Raw genomic sequence first — 12180 nt, 5'->3', positions numbered from 1 at the left:
TGCTTCACACCTCCCCCCTGCAGGAACTGTAACACCTAGCAGTGAGCTTCAAAGGCTCAGGCTTCGTGTTACAATGCCCCAGGGCACTCCAGCTAGTGGAGATGACCGCCCCCTGGACACAGCCCCACTTTTGGCGGCAAGTCCGGAGGGGATGATGAGAAAAACAAGGAGGAGTCACCTACCAGTCAGGACAGCCCCTAAGGTGTCCTGAGCTGAGGTGACCCCTGCCTTTAGAAATCCTCCATCTTTATTTTGGAGGATTCCCCCAATAGGAATAGGGATGTGCCCCCCTCCCCTCAGGGAGGAGGCAGAAAGAGGGTGTAGCTACCCTCAAGGACAGTAGCCATTGGCTACTGCCCCCCAGACTTAAACACAACCCTAAATTGAGTATTTAGGGGCAGAACCCAGGAAATCAGATTCCTGCAACCTGAAACAAGAAGGACTGCTGACCTACAAGCCCTGCAGAGACGACGGAAGACAACAACTGCTTTGGCCCCAGCCCTACCGGCCTGTCTCCTAACTTGAAAACCTGCAATCAACGACGCATCCGACAGGGACCAGCGACCTCTGAAGCCTCAGAGGGCTGCCCTGAACCCCAGGACCAAGAAACTCCGTGAGCAGCAGCTCTGCTCAACAACAGCAACATTCTTGCAACTTTTCTGCAACTTCCAAAGACCTCACTCTTCCCGCTGGAAGTGTGAGACTTCACACTCTGCACCCAATGCCCCCTGCTCGAGATCCAGAGAACAGACACCACAGGGAGGACTCCCCGGCGACTGCGAGCCCATGAGTAGCCTGAGACGACCCCCTGGACCCCCACAGCGACGCCTGCAGAGAGGATCCAGAGGCTCCCTGTAGGAAGTTGGCTCTGTATGTGCTATTTCAAAGTAAGGAATAGCATGCACAGAGTCCAAGGGTTCCCCTTAGAGGTAAAATAGTGGTAAAAAGAGATAATACTAATGCTCTATTTTGTGGTAGTGTGGTCGAGCAGTAGGCTTATCCAAGGAGTAGTGTTAAGCATTTGTTGTACATACACATAGACAATAAATGAGGTACACACACTCAGAGACAAATCCAGCCAATAGGTTTTGTTATAGAAAAATATCTTTTCTTAGTTTATTTTAAGAACCACAGGTTCAAATTTAACATGTAATATCTTGTTTGAAAGGTATTGCAGGTAAGTACATTAGGAACTTTGAATCATTTCAATTGCATGTATACTTTTCAAGTTATTCACAAATAGCTACTTTAAAAGTGGACACAGTGCAATTTTCACAGTTCCTGGGGGAGGTAAGTTTTTGTTAGTTTTACCAGGTAAGTAAGACACTTACAGGGTTCAGTTCTTGGTCCAAGGTAGCCCACCGTTGGGGGTTCAGAGCAACCCCAAAGTTACCACACCAGCAGCTCAGGGCCGGTCAGGTGCAGAGTTCAAAGTGGTGCCCAAAACGCATAGGCTATAATGGAGAGAAGGGGGTGCCCCGGTTCCGGTCTGCTTGCAGGTAAATACCCGCGTCTTCGGAGGGCAGACCAGGGGGGTTTTGTAGGGCACCGGGGGGGACACAAGCCCACACAGAAATTTCACCCTCAGCGGCGCGGGGGCGGCCGGGTGCAGTGTTAGAACAAGCATCGGGTTCGCAATGTAAGTCGATGAGAGATCAAGGGATCTCTTCAGCGCTGCAGGCAGGCAAGGGGGGGCTTCCTCGGGGAAACCTCCACTTGGGCAAGGGAGAGGGACTCCTGGGGGTCACTTCTGCAGTGAAAGTCCGGTCCTTCCGGTCCTGGGGGCTGCGGGTGCAGGGTCTTTTCCAGGCGTCGGGACTTAGGTTTCAGAGAGTCGCGGTCAGGGGAAGCCTCGGGATTCCCTCTGCAGGCGGCGCTGTGGGGGCTCAGGGGGGACAGGTTTTGGTACTCACAGTCGTAGAGTAGTCTGGGGGTCCTCCCTGAGGTGTTGGTTCTCCACCAGCCGAGTCGGGGTCGCCGGGTGCAGTGTTGCAAGTCTCACGCTTCTTGCGGGGAGATTGCAGGGTTCTTTAAAGCTGCTCCTTTGGATAAAGTTGCAGTCTTTTTGGAGCAGGTCCGCTGTCCTCAGGAGTTTCTTGTCGTCGTCGAAGCAGGGCAGTCCTCAGAGGATGCAGAGGTCGCTGGTCCCTTTGGAAGGCGTCGCTGGAGCAGAGTTCTTTGGAAGGCAGGAGACAGGCCGGTGAGTTTCTGGAGCCAAGGCAGTTGTTGTCTTCTGGTCTTCCTCTGCAGGGGTTTTCAGCTAGGCAGTCCTTCTTCTTGTTGTTGCAGGAATCTAATTTTCTAGGGTTCACGGTAGCCCTTAAATTCTAAATTTAAGGGCGTGTTTAGGTCTGGGGGGTTAGTAGCCAATGGCTACTAGCCCTGAGGGTGGGTACACCCTCTTTGTGCCTCCTCCCAAGGGGAGGGGGTCACAATCCTAACCCTATTGGGGGAATCCTCCATCTGCAAGATGGAGGATTTCTAAAAGTTAGTCACCTCAGCTCAGGACACCTTAGGGGCTGTCCTGACTGGCCAGTGACTCCTCCTTGTTATTCTCATTATTTTCTCCGGCCTTGCCGCCAAAAGTGGGGGCCGGGGCCGGAGGGGGCGGGCAACTCCACTAGCTGGAGTGTCCTGCGGTGCTGTGACAAAGGGGTGAGACTTTGAGGCTCACCGCCAGGTGTTACAGCTCCTGCCTGGGGGAGGTGTTAGCATCTCCACCCAGTGCAGGCTTTGTTACTGGCCTCAGAGTGACAAAGGCACTCTCCCCATGGGGCCAGCAACATGTCTCTAGTGTGGCAGGCTGCTGGAACTAGTCTGCCTACACAGATAGTCGGTTAAGTTTCAGGGGGCACCTCTAAGGTGCCCTCTGGGGTGTATTTTGCAATAAAATGTACACTGGCATCAGTGTGCATTTATTGTGCTGAGAAGTTTGATACCAAACTTCCCAGTTTTCAGTGTAGCCATTATGGTGCTGTGGAGTTCGTGTAAAACAGACTCCCAGACCATATACTCTTATGGCTACCCTGCACTTACAATGTCGAAGGTTTTGCTTAGACACTGTAGGGGTACAGTGCTCATGCACTGGTACCCTCACCTATGGTATAGTGCACCCTGCCTTAGGGCTGTAAGGCCTGCTAGAGGGGTGTCTTACCTATACTGCATAGGCAGTGAGAGGCTGGCATGGCACCCTGAGGGGAGTGCCATGTCGACTTACTCGTTTTGTCCTCACTAGCACACACAAGCTGGCAAGCAGTGTGTCTGTGCTGAGTGAGAGGTCTCCAGGGTGGCATAAGACATGCTGCAGCCCTTAGGGACCTTCCTTGGCATCAGGGCCCTTGGTACTAGAAGTACCAGTTACAAGGGACTTATCTGGATGCCAGGGTCTGCCAATTGTGGATACAAAAGTACAGGTTAGGGAAAGAACACTGGTGCTGGGGCCTGGTTAGCAGGCCTCAGCACACTTTCAATTGTAAACATAGCATCAGCAAAGGCAAAAAGTCAGGGGGCAACCATGCCAAGGAGGCATTTCCTTACACAACCCCCCCCCCCCCCCAAACGAAAGAGGATGAGACTAACCTTTCCCAAGAGAGTCTTCATTTTCTAAGTGGAAGAACCTGGAAAGGCCATCTGCATTGGCATGGGCAGTCCCAGGTCTGTGTTCCACTATAAAGTCCATTCCCTGTAGGGAGATGGACCACCTCAACAGTTTAGGATTTTCACCTTTCATTTGCATCAGCCATTTGAGAGGTCTGTGGTCAGTTTGAACTAGGAAGTGAGTCCCAAAGAGGTATGGTCTCAGCTTCTTCAGGGACCAAACCACAGCAAAGGCCTCCCTCTCAATGGCACTCCAACGCTGCTCCCTGGGGAGTAACCTCCTGCTAATGAAAGCAACAGGCTGGTCAAGGCCATCATCATTTGTTTGGGACAAAACTGCCCCTATCCCATGTTCAGAGGCATCTGTCTGCACAATGAACTGCTTAGAATAATCTGGAGCTTTTAGAACTGGTGCTGAGCACATTGCTTGTTTCAGGGTGTCAAAGGCCTGTTGGCATTCCACAGTCCAGTTCACTTTCTTGGGCATTTTCTTGGAGGTGAGTTCAGTGAGGGCTGTCACAATGGATCCATATCCCTTCACAAACCTCCTGTAATACCCAGTCAAGCCAAGGAATGCCCTGACTTGAGTCTGGGTTTTTGGAGCTACCCAGTCCAGAATAGTCTGGATCTTGGGTTGGAGTGGCTGAACTTGGCCTCCACCTACAAGGTGGCCCAAGTAAACCACAGTTCCCTGCCCTATCTGGCATTTGGATGCCTTGATAGAGAGGCCTGCAGATTGCAGAGCCTTCAAAACCTTCTTCAGGTGGACCAGGTGATCCTGCCAGGTGGAGCTAAAGACAGCAATATCATCAAGATAAGCTGTGCTAAAGGACTCCAAGCCAGCAAGGGCTTGATTCACCAACCTTTGGAAGGTGGCAGGGGCATTCTTTAAACCAAAGGGCATAACAGTAAACTGATAATGCCCATCAGGTGTGGAGAATGCTGTTTTCTCTTTTGCTCCAGGTGCCATTTTTATTTGCCAGTACCCTGCTGTCAAGTCGAAGGTACTTACGAATTTGGCAGCACCTAATTTGTCTATGAGCTCATCAGCTCTAGGAATTGGATGAGCATCTGTCTTGGTGACAGAGTTGAGCCCTCTGTAGTCCACACAAAACCTCATCTCTTTCTTTCCATCTTTGGTGTGAGGTTTGGGGACTAAGACCACTGGGCTAGCCCAGGGGCTGTCAGAGCGCTCAATTACTCCCAATTCCAGCATCTTGTGGACTTCCACCTTGATGCTTTCCTTAACATGGTCAGACTGTCTAAAGATTTTGTTTTTGACAGGCATGCTGTCTCCTGTGTCCACATCATGGGTACACAGGTGTGTCTGACCAGGGGTTAAGGAGAAGAGTTCAGGAAACTGTTGTAGGACTCTCCTACAATCAGCTTGCTGTTGGCCAGAGAGGGTGTCTGAGTAGATCACTCCATCTACTGAGCCATCTTTTGGGTCTGATGATAGAAGATCAGGGAGAGGTTCACTCTCTGCCTCCTGATCCTCATCTGTTACCATCAACAGATTTACATCAGCCCTGTCATGGAAGAGCTTAAGGCGGTTCACATGGATCACCCTCTTGGGGCTCCTGCTTGTGCCCAGGTCCACCAGGTAGGTGACCTGACTCTTCCTTTCTAGCACTGGGTAAGGGCCACTCCATTTGTCCTGGAGTGCCCTGGGAGCCACAGGCTCCAGAACCCAGACTTTCTGCCCTGGTTGGAACTCAACCAGTGCAGCCTTTTGGTCATACCAAAACTTCTGGAGCTGTTGGCTGGCCTCAAGGTTTTTGGTTGCCTTTTCCATGTACTCTGCCATTCTAGAGCGAAGGCCAAGTACATAGTCCACTATGTCTTGTTTAGGCTCATGAAGAGGTCTCTCCCAGCCTTCTTTAACAAGAGCAAGTGGTCCCCTTACAGGGTGACTAAACAGAAGTTCAAAGGGTGAGAATCCTACTCCCTTCTGTGGCACCTCTCTGTAAGCAAAAAGCAGACATGGCAAGAGGACATCCCATCTCCTTTTGAGTTTTTCTGGGAGCCCCATGATCATGCCTTTTAATGTCTTGTTGAATCTCTCAACTAAGCCATTAGTTTGTGGATGGTATGGTGTAGTGAATTTGTAAGTCACTCCACACTCATTCCACATGTGTTTTAGGTATGCTGACATGAAGTTGGTACCTCTGTCAGACACCACCTCCTTAGGGAAACCCACTCTGGTAAAGATACCTATGAGGGCCTTGGCTACTGCAGGGGCAGTAGTTGACCTAAGGGGAATAGCTTCAGGATACCTAGTAGCATGATCCACTACTACTAGGATGTACATATTTCCTGAGGCTGTGGGAGGTTCCAGTGGACCAACTATGTCCACACCCACTCTTTCAAAGGGGACCCCCACCACTGGAAGTGGAATGAGGGGGGCCTTTGGGTGCCCACCTGTCTTACCACTGGATTGACAGGTGGGGCAGGAGAGGCAAAACTCCTTAACCTTCTGGGACATATTGGGCCAGTAGAAGTGGTTGACTAACCTCTCCCACGTCTTGGTTTGTCCCAAATGCCCAGCAAGGGGAATATCATGGGCTAAGGTCAGAATAAACTTTCTGAACGACTGAGGCACTACCACTCTCCTAGTGGCACCAGGTTTGGGGTCTCTGGCCTCAGTGTACAGGAGTCCATCTTCCCAATAGACCCTATGTGTTCCATTTTTCTTGCCCTTGGACTCTTCAGCAGCTTGCTGCCTAAGGCCTTCAAGAGAGGGACAGGTTTCTTGTCCCTTACACAGCTCCTCCCTTGAGGGTCCCCCTGGGCCTAAGAGCTCAACCTGATAAGGTTCAAGCTCCAAAGGCTCAGTTCCCTCAGAGGGCAGAACTTCTTCCTGAGAAGAGAGGTTCTCTTTTTCTGACTGTGTTGCAGTTGGTCTCCCAACTGACTTTCCTTTTCTCTTGGTAGGCTGGGCCATTTTTCCAGACTCCAGCTCTACTTTTTCACCCTGTGCCTTGCATTGTGCCCTTGTTTTTACACACACCAGTTCAGGGATACCCAGCATGGCTGCATGGGTTTTTAGTTCTACCTCAGCCCATGCTGAGGACTCCAGGTCATTTCCAAGCAGACAGTCTACTGGGATGTTTGAGGAGACCACCACCTGTTTCAGGCCATTGACCCCTCCCCATTCTAAAGTTACCATTGCCATGGGATGTGCTTTAGTCTGATTGTCAGCATTGGTGACACTATAGGTTTTTCCAGTCAGGTATTGGCCAGGGGAAACCAGTTTCTCTGTCACCATGGTGACACTGGCACCTGTATCCCTCAGGCCCTCTACACTTGTCCCATTAATAAAGAGCTGCTGCCTGTATTTTTGCATGTTAGGAGGCCAGGCAGCTAGTGTGGCTAAATCCACCCCACCCTCAGAGACTAGAGTAGCTTCAGTGTGGACCCTGATTTGCTCTGGGCACACTGTTGATCCCACTTGGAGACTAGCCATTCCAGTGTTACCTGGATTGGAGTTTGGAGTGGAACTTTTCTTGGGACAGGCCTTGTCTCCAGTTTGGTGTCCAGACTGACTACAGTTTCGACACCAGGCCTTTTTGGGATCAAAGGTTTTACCCTTGTACCCAGGATTGTTTTGTGAAGAGGCTCTGGGCCCACCCTCCTGTGCAGGTTTTTGGGGGCCTGTAGAAGACTCTTTACTATTTTTATTTTTGGCTGTCTCACCACCTTCCCCTGGGGAGGTTTTGTGACCCCTTTCTTTTGGTCACCCCCTGTGGAAGTTTTGGACACCCTTGTCTTGACCCAATGGTCCGCCTTCTTTCCCAATTCTTGGGGAGAAATTGGTCCTAGGTCTACCAGATGCTGATGCAGTTTATCATTAAAACAATTACTTAACAGGTGTTCTTTCACAAATAAATTGTACAGCCCATCATAATAATTTACACCATTGCCTTGAATCCAACCATCTAGTGTTTTTACTGAGTAGTCTACAAAGTCAACCCAGGTCTGGCTCGAGGATTTTTGAGCCCCCCTGAATCTAATCCTATACTCCTCAGTGGAGAATCCAAAGCCCTCAATCAGGGTAGCCTTCATGAGGTCATAGGATTCTGCATCTTTTCCAGAGAGTGTGAGGAGTCTATCCCTACACTTTCCTGTGAACATTTCCCAAAGGAGAGCACCCCAGTGAGATCTGTTCACTTTTCTGGTTACACAAGCCCTCTCAAAAGCTGTGAACCATTTGGTGATGTCATCACCATCTTCATATTTAGTTACAATCCCTTTAGGGATTTTCAACATGTCAGGAGAATCTCTGACCCTATTTATGTTGCTGCCACCATTGATGGGTCCTAGGCCCATCTCTTGTCTTTCCCTCTCTATGGCTAGGATCTGTCTTTCCAAAGCCAATCTTTTGGCCATCCTGGCTAACTGGATGTCCTCTTCACTGGAGTTATCCTCAGTGATTTCAGAGTTGTTGGTCCCTCCTGTGAGGGAACCAGCATCTCTGACTATTATTTGTGGAGTCAGGGCTTGAGAAGCCCTGCTCTCCCTAAGTAGGACTGGAGGGGGGGAATTTCCCTCCAAGTCACTATCTTCATCCTCTGAGTTGCCATCCTCAGAGGGGTTGGCCTTTTCAAACTCTGCCAAAAGCTCCTGGAGCTGTACTTTGGTAGGTTTGGGGCCCATTGCTATTTTCTTTAGTTTACAGAGTGACCTTAGCTCTCTCATCTGTAGATGGAGGTAAGGTGTGGTGTCGAGTTCCACCACATTCACATCTGTGCTAGACATTATGCTTCTAAAAGTTGGAATACTTTTTAAGAAACTAAAACTGGTTCTAGAATCTAATTCAAACTTTTACAAACTTAAACTCTAAAAGAAATGCTAAACAGGATCTAACACAAGGCCCTAGCAGGTCTTTTAAGAATTTAGAAAACTTTTCAAATTGCAAAAATCAATTTCTAATGACAATTTTTGGAATTTGTCGTGTGATCAGGTATTGGCTGAGTAGTCCAGCAAATGCAAAGTCTTGTACCCCACCGCTGATCCACCAATGTAGGAAGTTGGCTCTGTATGTGCTATTTCAAAGTAAGGAATAGCATGCACAGAGTCCAAGGGCTTAGAGGTAAAATAGTGGTAAAAAGAGATAATACTAATGCTCTATTTTGTGGTAGTGTGGTCGAGCAGTAGGCTTATCCAAGGAGTAGTGTTAAGCATTTGTTGTACATACACATAGACAATAAATGAGGTACACACACTCAGAGACAAATCCAGCCAATAGGTTTTGTTATAGAAAAATATCTTTTCTTAGTTTATTTTAAGAACCACAGGTTCAAATTTAACATGTAATATCTTGTTTGAAAGGTATTGCAGGTAAGTACATTAGGAACTTTGAATCATTTCAATTGCATGTATACATTTCAAGTTATTCACAAATAGCTACTTTAAAAGTGGACACAGTGCAATTTTCACAGTTCCTGGGGGAGGTAAGTTTTTGTTAGTTTTACCAGGTAAGTAAGACACTTACAGGGTTCAGTTCTTGGTCCAAGGTAGCCCACCGTGGGGGGTTCAGAGCAACCCCAAAGTTACCACACCAGCAGCTCAGGGCCGGTCAGGTGCAGAGTTCAAAGTGGTGCCCAAAACGCATAGGCTATAATGGAGAGAAGGGGGTGCCCCGGTTCCGGTCTGCTTGCAGGTAAATACCCGCGTCTTCGGAGGGCAGACCAGGGGGGTTTTGTAGGGCACCGGGGGGGACACAAGCCCACACAGAAATTTCACCCTCAGCGGCGCGGGGGCGGCCGGGTGCAGTGTTAGAACAAGCGTCGGGTTCGCAATGTAAGTCGATGAGAGATCAAGGGATCTCTTCAGCGCTGCAGGCAGGCAAGGGGGGGCTTCCTCGGGGAAACCTCCACTTGGGCAAGGGAGAGGGACTCCTGGGGGTCACTTCTGCAGTGAAAGTCCGGTCCTTCAGGTCCTGGGGGCTGCGGGTGCAGGGTCTTTTCCAGGCGTCGGGACTTAGGTTTCAGAGAGTCGCGGTCAGGGGAAGCCTCGGGATTCCCTCTGCAGGCGGCGCTGTGGGGGCTCAGGGGGGACAGGTTTTGGTACTCACAGTCGTAGAGTAGTCTGGGGGTCCTCCCTGAGGTGTTGGTTCTCCACCAGCCGAGTCGGGGTCGCCGGGTGCAGTGTTGCAAGTCTCACGCTTCTTGCGGGGAGATTGCAGGGTTCTTTAAAGCTGCTCCTTTGGATAAAGTTGCAGTCTTTTTGGAGCAGGTCCGCTGTCCTCAGGAGTTTCTTGTCGTCGTCGAAGCAGGGCAGTCCTCAGGATGCAGAGGTCGCTGGTCCCTTTGGAAGGCGTCGCTGGAGCAGAGTTCTTTGGAAGGCAGGAGACAGGCCGGTGAGTTTCTGGAGCCAAGGCAGTTGTTGTCTTCTGGTCTTCCTCTGCAGGGGTTTTCAGCTAGGCAGTCCTTCTTCTTGTTGTTGCAGGAATCTCGTTTCTAGGTTCAGGGAGAGCCCTTAAATACTAAATTTAAGGGCGTGTTTAGGTCTGGGGGGTTAGTAGCCAATGGCTACTAGCCCTGAGGGTGGGTACACCCTCTTTGTGCCTCCTCCCAAGGGGAGGGGGTCACAATCCTAACCCTATTGGGGGAATCCTCCATCTGCAAGATGGAGGATTTCTAAAAGTTAGAGTCACCTCAGCTCAGGACACCTTAGGGGCTGTCCTGACTGGCCAGTGACTCCTCCTTGTTATTCTCATTATTTTCTCCGGCCTTGCCGCCAAAAGTGGGGTCCGGGGCCGGAGGGGGCGGGCAACTCCACTAGCTGGAGTGTCCTGCGGTGCTGTGACAAAGGGGTGAGCCTTTGAGGCTCACCGCCAGGTGTTACAGCTCCTGCCTGGGGGAGGTGTTAGCATCTCCACCCAGTGCAGGCTTTGTTACTGGCCTCAGAGTGACAAGGCACTCTCCCCATGGGGCCAGCAACATGTCTCTAGTGTGGCAGGCTGCTGGAACTAGTCTGCCCTACACAGATAGTCGGTTAAGTTTCAGGGGGCACCTCTAAGGTGCCCTCTGGGGTGTGTTTTTGCAATAAAATGTACACTGGCATCAGTGTGCATTTATTGTGCTGAGAAGTTTGATACCAAACTTCCCAGTTTTCAGTGTAGCCATTATGGTGCCTGTGGAGTTCGTGTAAAACAGACTCCCAGACCATATACTCTTATGGCTACCCTGCACTTACAATGTCGAAGGTTTTGCTTAGACACTGTAGGGGTACAGTGCTCATGCACTGGTACCCTCACCTATGGTATAGTGCACCCTGCCTTAGGGCTGTAAGGCCTGCTAGAGGGGTGTCTTACCTATACTGCATAGGCAGTGAGAGGCTGGCATGGCACCCTGAGGGGAGTGCCATGTCGACTTACTCGTTTTGTCCTCACTAGCACACACAAGCTGGCAAGCAGTGTGTCTGTGCTGAGTGAGAGGTCTCCAGGGTGGCATAAGACATGCTGCAGCCCTTAGGGACCTCCCTTGGCATCAGGGCCCTTGGTACTAGAAGTACCAGTTACAAGGGACTTATCTGGATGCCAGGGTCTGCCAATTGTGGATACAAAAGTACAGGTTAGGGAAAGAACACTGGTGCTGGGGCCTGGTTAGCAGGCCTCAGCACACTTTCAATTGTAAACATAGCATCAGCAAAGGCAAAAAGTCAGGGGGCAACCATGCCAAGGAGGCATTTCCTTACACTCCCCCTGACCGCGACTGCCTGTAACAAAGAACCCGACGCCTGGACCAAGCACTGCACCTGCAGCCCTCAGGACCGGAAGGAACCGAACCCCAGTGCAGGAGTGACCCTCTGCCTAGCACAGGTGGTGGCTTCCCCAAGGAGCCCCCCTGAGCCCTGCCTGCATCGTTGAAGTGACCCATGGGTCCCTCAATTGATTTCCATCACAAACCTGACGCCTGCTTTGCACACTGCACCCGGCCGCTCCTGTGCCGCTGAGAGTGTGTTTGTGTGCCTACTTGTGCCCCCCCCCCCCCAGTGCTCTACAAAACCACCCCAGTCTGCCCCCGAGGACGCAGGTACTTACCTGCTGGCAGACTGGAACCGGAGCACCCCTGTTCTCATAGGCGCCTATGTGTTTTGGGCACCTCTTTGACCTCTGCACCTGACCGGCCCTGAGCTGCTGGTGTGGTAACTTTGGGGTTGCCTTGAGCACCAACGGTGGGCTGCCTGTGCCCAGGAACGGAGACTTGTAAGTGTCTTACTTAACTCACAATCTAACCTTTACTTACCTCCCCCAGGAACTGTTGATTTTTGCACTGTGTCCACTTTTAAAATAGCTTATTGCCATTTGTACAAAGACTGTATATGTTATTGCTGTAATTCAAAGTTCTTAACTTACCTGTGTGAGTACCTTGCATTTTATGTGTTTACTTCAAATCTCGAACCTGTGGTTCTTAAAATAAACTAAGAAAATATATTTTTATATATAAAAACCTATTGGCCTAGAGTAAGTCTTTGAGTGTGTGTTCCTCATTTATTGCTTGTGTGTGTACAACAAATGCTTAACATTACTCTCTGATAAGCCTACTGCTCGACCACACTACCACAAAATAGAGCAAT

This window comes from Pleurodeles waltl, chromosome 12 (assembly GCF_031143425.1).
Source record: "Pleurodeles waltl isolate 20211129_DDA chromosome 12, aPleWal1.hap1.20221129, whole genome shotgun sequence".
In the NCBI taxonomy this organism is placed as follows: Eukaryota; Metazoa; Chordata; class Amphibia; order Caudata; family Salamandridae; genus Pleurodeles; species Pleurodeles waltl.
The sequence above is the reverse complement of the archived record's forward strand: the minus strand, read 5'-3'. Positions refer to the sequence as shown.